Below are 8,554 nucleotides of genomic sequence, written 5' to 3' on the forward strand. Positions count from 1 at the left end.
AAGTATTTTATATTTGTGTATAAGCTGTTTAGATTGTCAAAAAGCCTGTGTTTTTAGGGTTATTAACGGAGTTCGTGTACTCAGACCAGTTATATTTGGGGTCACAAGTTTTTGTCATGAATATTTTGTGGGTCAGAAGATCAAAAGTTTGGGAACCACTGCTTTATAGGGCAGTCTTGAGTCAGGGTTGGTTCTTTCGAATTTTCCATCCAATCAAAGCCCAAAGTTCCTAACTGGCACCAAACTGCATTCTGAACCCGAGGAAAAACAAACAAAAGGGGAAAAACACAAACAGGCTTCAAGCAATGAACTTGACTGATCAGTGCTTTTTTCAGTCCATGATGGTGACAGTTTTACTCAGTCTGCCTACATCCTCACCTGTGTTTCACACAGAGGCTTCAGTTCGAGCTCCACATCACATWGAGTCAGCTGAGGAAGTTGGGGAATCTGATAGGGATGCCTCCTGCAGCGGGTGGGCTTAGCCAATTTGGCACCCTAAAATTTCAGGTGGTCCCCCCCATTTAGACGTTCACACACCAAATTAAACAGTTTTGTCTTGATGTTTTTTTTAATCTTTAGAAACCAGGTCGTCCAATTAAAACATTTAACAATATAATTATATTGAAACAGAATATCAGAAGTCTGCCTCATACCTGCCAACACCTGCTGATGTTAATGAGGAACACCAGTTCATGTTAACGAGCAGCTGTGGAGTGAAGCAGTTTTAAGGGGGGGGGGGGTCCAAGAGCATACACAAATTTAGTAAAAGATCAACACAAAACTATGTATTTTCCAGCCATTTGCAGAGCTTTTTACTAAATACTTGGGATTAATAAAACATAAAATCAGTATTAAGGTAGAAAACTTAAAACCAGACTTTAACATTAAACTTCCATTATCTTTATTTTGTTTTCCGTTTACACACTGAGCACCAGTAGTCTTGTCTGCATTATATACTTTTTCTATCTCAATAATTATTCAACTATACTCTGATAAAATCTTAGAAAATATATTTTTGACCCCCATATGTGGCGCCCCTCTAGATGGATGGCACCCTTAGGGTTTGCCTATACTGCCTATGCCACCAGCCCAGCAGAGAGTGTGACTGYGGAGAGGGATGTGTGGGTTTCCCTCCTCTACCTGCTGCCCCTCCACCCTGACCACACAAACAGGGTTTGAGATAGTTTGTTGGTTTTACATTTGTTGATGATGAGATGGGATTTTATTACCAGAACTCTGAGCAAAGTACCCATGAAATTGAGGAAGTTCTTATTGCCACAACCTGCCAGCAGAAAATAAAGCCACAGGCATTCACATTAACTTATTTCTAACAGTTCCTTAAGCTGACCTCAGACTGCGATCAGACGCACAATCTGCAGCATAAAGTAAAAAACACATCACCACAGCTCATTTTGCCCTGACAGTATTAGTTCTGTAGCATTTGCCTGAAGGGAATTCAGTCAGTTTTATGTGTGAGAAGATCGTTACTTGTGTGCTTCTCTGTAAAACAACCATCACAAATAATCGGAAGAGAAAGTGAGTCCAATTTATTCATTACGCTCATGAATCTCGAAGGTGACAACATTCCAAATTATTTGCTTCGACTGTAATTTGAGACACACACCTGAAACTGTTTATTTTTATTTATTTTGTTTATTCAGACAGTGAAATTGGATCATACACCAACACTGTCACTGGTGGAGATTCAAAGCTGAGTAACAATCTAATCACAAAACTGTTTGCAAGTGAAACAATTAATTAAAATCAGCTATTTTCCACTTAGAGTTGGACATTTTTTGAGCCTTAACATTAATTTTCACTTCCAASTACCATCCAGGGACACTTTTAAACAGTTTTTTTTATTTCATTTGTTCTGTTTGGGTCAAATAAAAGGAAATTCGTCCTCCCTGAATGAGCTCCAGTGGATGACTGTGATGACGAGCTCAGTTCTTTCATAGAAAGAGTTGCTTTAAAAGAGAGTTTATTGAAAAGAGGAGCGAGCATCAGTCACCCCATTATGAAGGCTGTCTCTGCCTCCTCTGTTTTGCTTTCTTGCCTCCGTTCAGTCATCATTACTGACATCACTGCCCTTCAAACAGAAACAATGAGACGKACAGCTTCAGCTTTCCTTCTGAAGACAATGCCTCTAACACTCACAGATTTTTATTGTAATTTCTTTAATTAGTTCATGCAGCTTCAGTCTAGTCATGTCTGTGCTGGTTGGGCCCCCCATCCACACAGGAATCGGGGAACTAATCAAGTCTCAGACCCTCACAAACCCCTGTTGCATAACTAATCGCCAGCTGAAATACGGAGAACGTGTGGAACCGCTGGCTGTTAGTGCAGGATGCTGCTGTGGGGGGGTGGGGGTGGGGGACTGTGAAACCAATACAAGAACATAACGTCCTCTGAGATTTTTTATTTGATAGAAAAAAAGGGGGGACCCTCTGGATTTAACAATATTATTAAAATTACTGATGCTGAACAGCCCTACCCATCAGATTAATTAATTTCTTTTAAACTCATCAAGCAGTTTTGAATTTTTCTTTTTTTAGCTGCTTCCTTTAGTCACCACAGTGAGCCAACTTTCACTGTGCATTTTTCTATAATCCAGATTTTTGTATATTAGGTCTCAGGATTACGAGCAGGTGRCACTGAGCCTCTGCCTCAGTTAACAGAATGTGTATAAAGTAAAATGTGTGTAAATCAGCCAAATTAGGTTTTTGTATTGATCCCCACTGTTCTTCCTGCTCTGAAGAGAAGGATCAAGCTTTTACTCTGGCCGTGTCAAACAATAGTGTTGAAAAATCTTCTGATTATTGACAGTTCAGTGGTTTATAGATTCACAGATGCTTAAAAACACTTTGTTTGGTTGGTCAGTTTATATTTCTTAGATTCCTCTGAATCATAACGTAAAGAATCGCAACATTTCATGATTGTAATGCTCTAAATAATGACTATCTTACCTGCTGTAGATAGCTTTTTTTGTTTGGAGAATTAGTTTAATTACATTTGACCTGACTAGCTAATGGCTAGACCACATCTGCATCTTCAAACATAAAAAAATATATCAGTTTATGGAAACACCCTTTCATAAACCTTCACATTTCAGGCATTTACCCAGAATTATTAGATCATTTACAAGCACAACCAGCAGTAGCAGCAAGCAGTAGCATTTCTTTTCTCTGAGCATTTTATATTTGATTGTTAGAGAGACTTCTAGRTTAAAACTGACCCATATTTGGTCCAAATCTGAAAGTTTGGGAGAGTTTCTACAGYGCTTTTCTTCACTGAACAAAGCTCTAAACATCTAAAACACATTTGTTGCTTACTGGGTGCCTGCAGGCATATCATAATGTTCATGCCGGTATAACCATTAAATGTACATCAACAGTGGTGTAAAGGTTTATAGAATAGTGTTTGCATGAAAGGTTAGGAGATTGTTTTAGAATTAAGTTGTTTTATAACCCAAGCAATCTGCCTTGGTCTTAAAAAAGCTGTGAAATCGTTTCTCATTGGCGCAGTTGTTGGATGAAAATTGGGCTGTTTTGTTTGCACAGCAGCTTTGCCCGTCCCTTCTCAAYGGCGAATGTGCCAAGGATTGTGTTTGGTCTGAAGTTTGTGGGCTAGTTTGTTTATGCAGAAAAACACTCAGATAACAGTTTTGACATTTTACGTCCAACCATTTTGCTTCCAGAAGCCGACTGTCACACGTCTAAGCAGCATGGATACTTCTTAGGAGCCTTTGTTCAAGAAAGTCAGAAGGTAAGTCCATCTAAATGACTTATCCAGAGACTTATAAGTCAGATGGCCAAAAACTACTGGATGGAGAGAGCACAGATATTGTGCATGGAGGAATCTGTCTGTTGAAAAGTGTGGAGCATAGTGACAGATTTGTGGCCAAATGGTGGATACTGGAGTTAAGACTCCATTGGTGGGAAAAAAACTTTTGCTGTTGCGTACTGCAGTGGAAGGGGTTTGCCGGGCTTCTCAAACGTAATCAAACAAACGTCTCACAACCAAGCGAGTCAACTGTTCAGCTTCAGATCAAGCACGTTTGACACTTTAGCCTCACTTGGACTAGCTATTAGCTCGTCAGTCCAGTCAGAGTTCAGTTCATTGTAATTTCTCCAAACTGTTCAAAGAGCCATCTACAACAGGTAAGATAATTATTGCTTATGTTATTGCCACAGAACCCCCCTACAAAAATCTGAACTGTCCTTTCATTGGGGAAAAAAAAAACCCTGGCTATTTACATGAACATGTCAAGTGTGTTCACTTTAGTTAAATATTTTAGCTGACAGTAAAACATAACCATAAAAACCTGACAGTTAATTTAAAAGTCATTCAATCACCAAGCAATTCACACATAAAAAGTTTATTGAAGCTGATGAGATTATTTTTTTATGAGTCAACGAATCACAAAAATCTAATGTGGCTCTGCTTGTTTTACATAATCATTAAAAGTCAGATATGGATGATCATTATGTAACAACTTGATGATCTGCACTTTAAAGGGAGAAGTTGGAGAAGGCAGAATAATGCTTCCTGAGGTTTCCATCAGACGGATGATTGATGTGGGTAATCATGCTGCCTGTACACACTAATCATCAGTGATTTTCCCTGAGGGGGGACACAACAACATTTTACTTTGCTGTTGTCCTAATGCAGGCTCCATTTGTCTCTCTTTTACAAAACATGTCTGATAGAGTTGTCAAAACTGTGCAGAGATGACGATGCAGTACATCATATCCACTTTGCTGTTAGAGCGCAGCGACCCCGAAATCACACACTGTAGTATTTTTAGCCCCACTTTGTGCATTGGATGGCTCTCTAAAGTAACCATGTGTGTGGTTATGTTTCCTGCAGGAGAAGCAGGTGGAAAATGTTCCTAAAAACATCCGTGGGAGCAGTTGAACTGAGTGAACTGCGGCGGAAGTTATTTCTCTGCAGTGTCAGAGATGTGTTTAAATAATAATATTTGTAATAATATATAAAACTATTCACAGGATTGACTATAGAAAAATATGGAAGTTGTTTGGAGGTGATGGTTCAGTTTGGTGACTTCTTGCTGTTGATCAAATTGCGTTTTGACTCCCACCACCCACTGGAACACAAGTTAGGAGTGATCAGGACTCTGTACCACAGAGCAGACAGTGTCCGTACAAAGCCAGGAGCCAGGGAGAAAGAGAAATCACACACACGACAGGCCCTGGAGCAGTGTGGTTATCCTGACTGGGCTTTCCTGAAAGCAGACAGGAAACACAGACAGGATTCCATGCAACCTTCAGGTGAAAATGAAGACCCCAAACCCAGGCCCAAACCAGTGGTTATTCTGTATGTTGTGGGTGTTTCGGAGAAACTGAGACGTTTATTTTCTAAACATGATGTCCCAGTAGCTTTCAAACCCCAAAACACATTACGGCAAAGGCTGGTTCACCCCAAAGATCCGGTGCCCCGGCACAAACAGAGCAATGTTGTATATGCTGTTAAGTGCCAGGAGGACTGCGACCAGTTATACATCGGGGAAACAAAGCAGCCACCGTTCAAAAGAATGTCCCAACACAGAAGAGCTACATCTAATGGCCAGAACTCTGCAGTTTTCACTCATTTACAGGCCAGCGGTCACTCTTTCAGAGATGAGGATGTTCTCATTCTTGATAGAGAGGAACGTTGGTTTGAGAGAGGAGTAAAAGAAGCCATTTTTGTGAAGAAAGACCGTCCATCATTAAACAGAGGTGGAGGCCTCCGTTTTCAGTTGTCCCCCTCCTACAGCGCGGCTATTGCCAGTATCACTCCACCCCCTGTTAACAATAAGTGTTAATTAGGTGTCAACGATAGCCATGTGAAGTGAGTATCAGTCACATGGAGGCAGGGCTTAAAAGCCTGAATTTTGCCTGAAACTCTCAGACTGAAGAAGTCTCTTGGARGAGAGACGAAACGTTTCATTAGAGAAGAACCCGTCCAGAAGACCTATACAATTTTTTTCCTTTTGTTGATCAAATAGTTGCTTCGTCGGCTGCGAGTTGTTGCCGTTTGGACGCCATCTTTTTTTCTTCCATGTTGTCACAGGTGTTAGCAGTGGACAGGCTAGGCAGCACACTCTACTTAGCTTATATAACTCTATGAATATACTACATTCCTTCAAACTGAGATTGTTCAAGGCACTATCTACAGCAGGTCGTATGTTATTTCTTTATAAACTTTCCACCTAACCACACTTCAAAAGATCTAAGCTATCACTGTATGTGTTTTTGCTGTGTGTGTGTGGTTGRGAGTAAAGAACGTCTGCTGTTGGAAGACATTTGTCCTGCTGTGCAAAGATCAGTCATTTTGTAGGTTCTTGAACTCTGGGGTGGTCTTTATGGTGACACACATGATCTATAGTTAGAAYAATGACATCTCAGAGCCTTTCTTCACCACACCGGCATTTTTCCTCTCATCATTTCTGATTTTCTTAAAGGTCATTATCCAGAGGGTGGCAMTTAGGAACATTAGACACCAACACAAGATAAATTTAATCTGGCTGTTTGAAATTCTGTTAAACACCTGTTCTCCACCACCATCGTCCAAACAAGGTTTTATAAGAAAGGTGATGCATCCTTCTGGCAACGTTTTAGAGCTTTGTAATATTGTCACATCACAATGTGAAGTTTTTCTGGTGAGCCACTGTGGCTCCAGTAYGCCTGCATTTATTTTCCAATCTGAAGATATGACCTGAGTTCAGAAAAAGTTGCAACAAAGTGGGAAAGTAAAGCAAATGTTGCGATTCTTACATTTTAGAATAATTGTTCTGATTGCAGAGGGTAAAACCCAAAAAYATTTCATGTATTTTATTAACTTAATGTCATTGTTCTGCATCTTCGATCTGCAAAACCTTTCAAACTGACAAGAAAAAAAAAATATTTGAACCATTACAAAATGACTGTTCTTGGTTTTTAAAGACAAAYAGTCATAAATGGACATTGTTCATCCTCATCTTCTCTTTGTCTCTGCGTTGTGTTGAGCTGATGGTGGATGCATAAAAGACTGAATCTGGTAAAGGTCATCATATTTAAAGGTTGCTGAAAGCCGCATCCGTCTGGGTCTGAAACACCTGACAGACGTACCTGCGGCTGATTGACACATGTATGATTACATGATGTCTTAAGTTTCTGTTTGTAGACAAAAACACACCTGCTTGGCAAAACAAAACAAAAACATCAATCCATGATGTCTTTAAAAGAATATTTTCGATATCAGAAGTGGAATATTTATGAACAATTAATATCTTACATGTTGTGGATAGCTTCAGTTTAGAGTTTAATTTTGACCAGATTGATGAGCTAAAAGCTGTCAGAGAGGAACTGGGACCAGCTTAAATAAATCACAGATTTCTGCGGTTATTGGCAAATAAAAAATGTTGCAGCAGCATGTAGCTGTAGCACCTACACTGCAGCATGTGGTCAGTTCCAGCAAGTATATCATAATATTTCTACCATATATACTGTGTGATACAAAACAGGCAATGATGCAAAGGCTTGARTTTTTACATGAACTCTTTTGAAAATTTGGAGCAGCTGTTTTAAATGTATCAGTAATATGCTTTCAACGAAGTCCAAGTSTGAGTGTTAGTTCTGCTCAGACTAAATATTTTAACACGTCAGTTTGGTCTAAGGTCTTTCATTTCCACAGAGGACTGCTMTTTTTCAAAAACCCCAATCTTCAAAATTCCAAATCTCCTTGAAAAGCTGTTATTAAAACCTACACTATTGTCCATTTTGGAGTTGTAGCAGCTCATTAGTCACTTTTGCAGTCTTGAAATCCTGAGGCTGCAGGTTTTAGCCCACGTTGCGTCAGGAATGACCTCTGGCATCCAATAACTGTGAGTTGTGGTGACATCTGCAGAAGGCAAAAGCTGAAAAATGAATAAATGGTTGTCAATTTTGAATTTTGGAGTTATTCCAGGAGAAATATTGTGAAATCCTACCCAAGRATGCACCAAAAGTACAGCTAACTGCTGCTGAAGTTATTTGGACTGGCATATCTTGCAATTCAAGGAAGCTTGAGTTTGTTTGCTGGATAAAACGGAATTTTTAAGGGGCAATATCGTGTAATTCACAGAATGTTGCTTTGACTCATTCATGAATTTAACAGTAGACTAATAATAAGATTTTCACTAAAAGACGATGCAATTCCAACACTCAGAATAACTGCCCACTGCCCAGGTAAGCTGAAAAACACCTAATGTTTTGTTTAGTTGTTTGGTCTCTCTTTGATGTATGGTTAGCATTTGTCACTTACATTACGATCAGTATGTGTGTGAATGTGTGAGCATGAGATATCTTACCAGCTGAAACGTCGCCTCTGTACTCGCTCCGTTTCTTTACAAAACACATTTTCCGGTCCAACGGCAAGGTTCAATTGTATCCCGAGTTGCTAAACAGATAATTATGGGATAAATCTTGTGCCAACAGGAATTGAATTGAATTATTCAGATTGAATCTGAATGTGCATGATTTGAAATTGATTGGTTTGAAAATGAATTTTACTAAATTGAAACTGAATTTAATGA

General features: G+C 39.4%; 1 protein-coding gene across 4 annotated transcripts in view; it reads left to right on the plus strand.

Moving 5' to 3' along the window:
- The window catches only part of oprd1b (opioid receptor, delta 1b), a 37,332-nt gene that overhangs the window by 14,566 nt on the left and 14,212 nt on the right, over positions 1–8,554 (plus strand). The window contains exon 2 of one of the 4 annotated variants that reach the window (XM_014017842.1): positions 3,698–3,765. The exons of the other annotated variants lie outside the window; for them this stretch is intronic. The gene's annotated coding sequence lies outside the window, so the exon portion shown is untranslated. The remainder of the gene's footprint in view (positions 1–3,697; positions 3,766–8,554) is intronic. 4 annotated transcript variants of the gene reach the window in all.

The sequence above is a fragment of the Austrofundulus limnaeus genome, unplaced genomic scaffold (genome assembly GCF_001266775.1).
Source record: "Austrofundulus limnaeus strain Quisiro unplaced genomic scaffold, Austrofundulus_limnaeus-1.0 Scaffold177, whole genome shotgun sequence".
Lineage (NCBI taxonomy): Eukaryota > Metazoa > Chordata > Actinopteri > Cyprinodontiformes > Rivulidae > Austrofundulus > Austrofundulus limnaeus.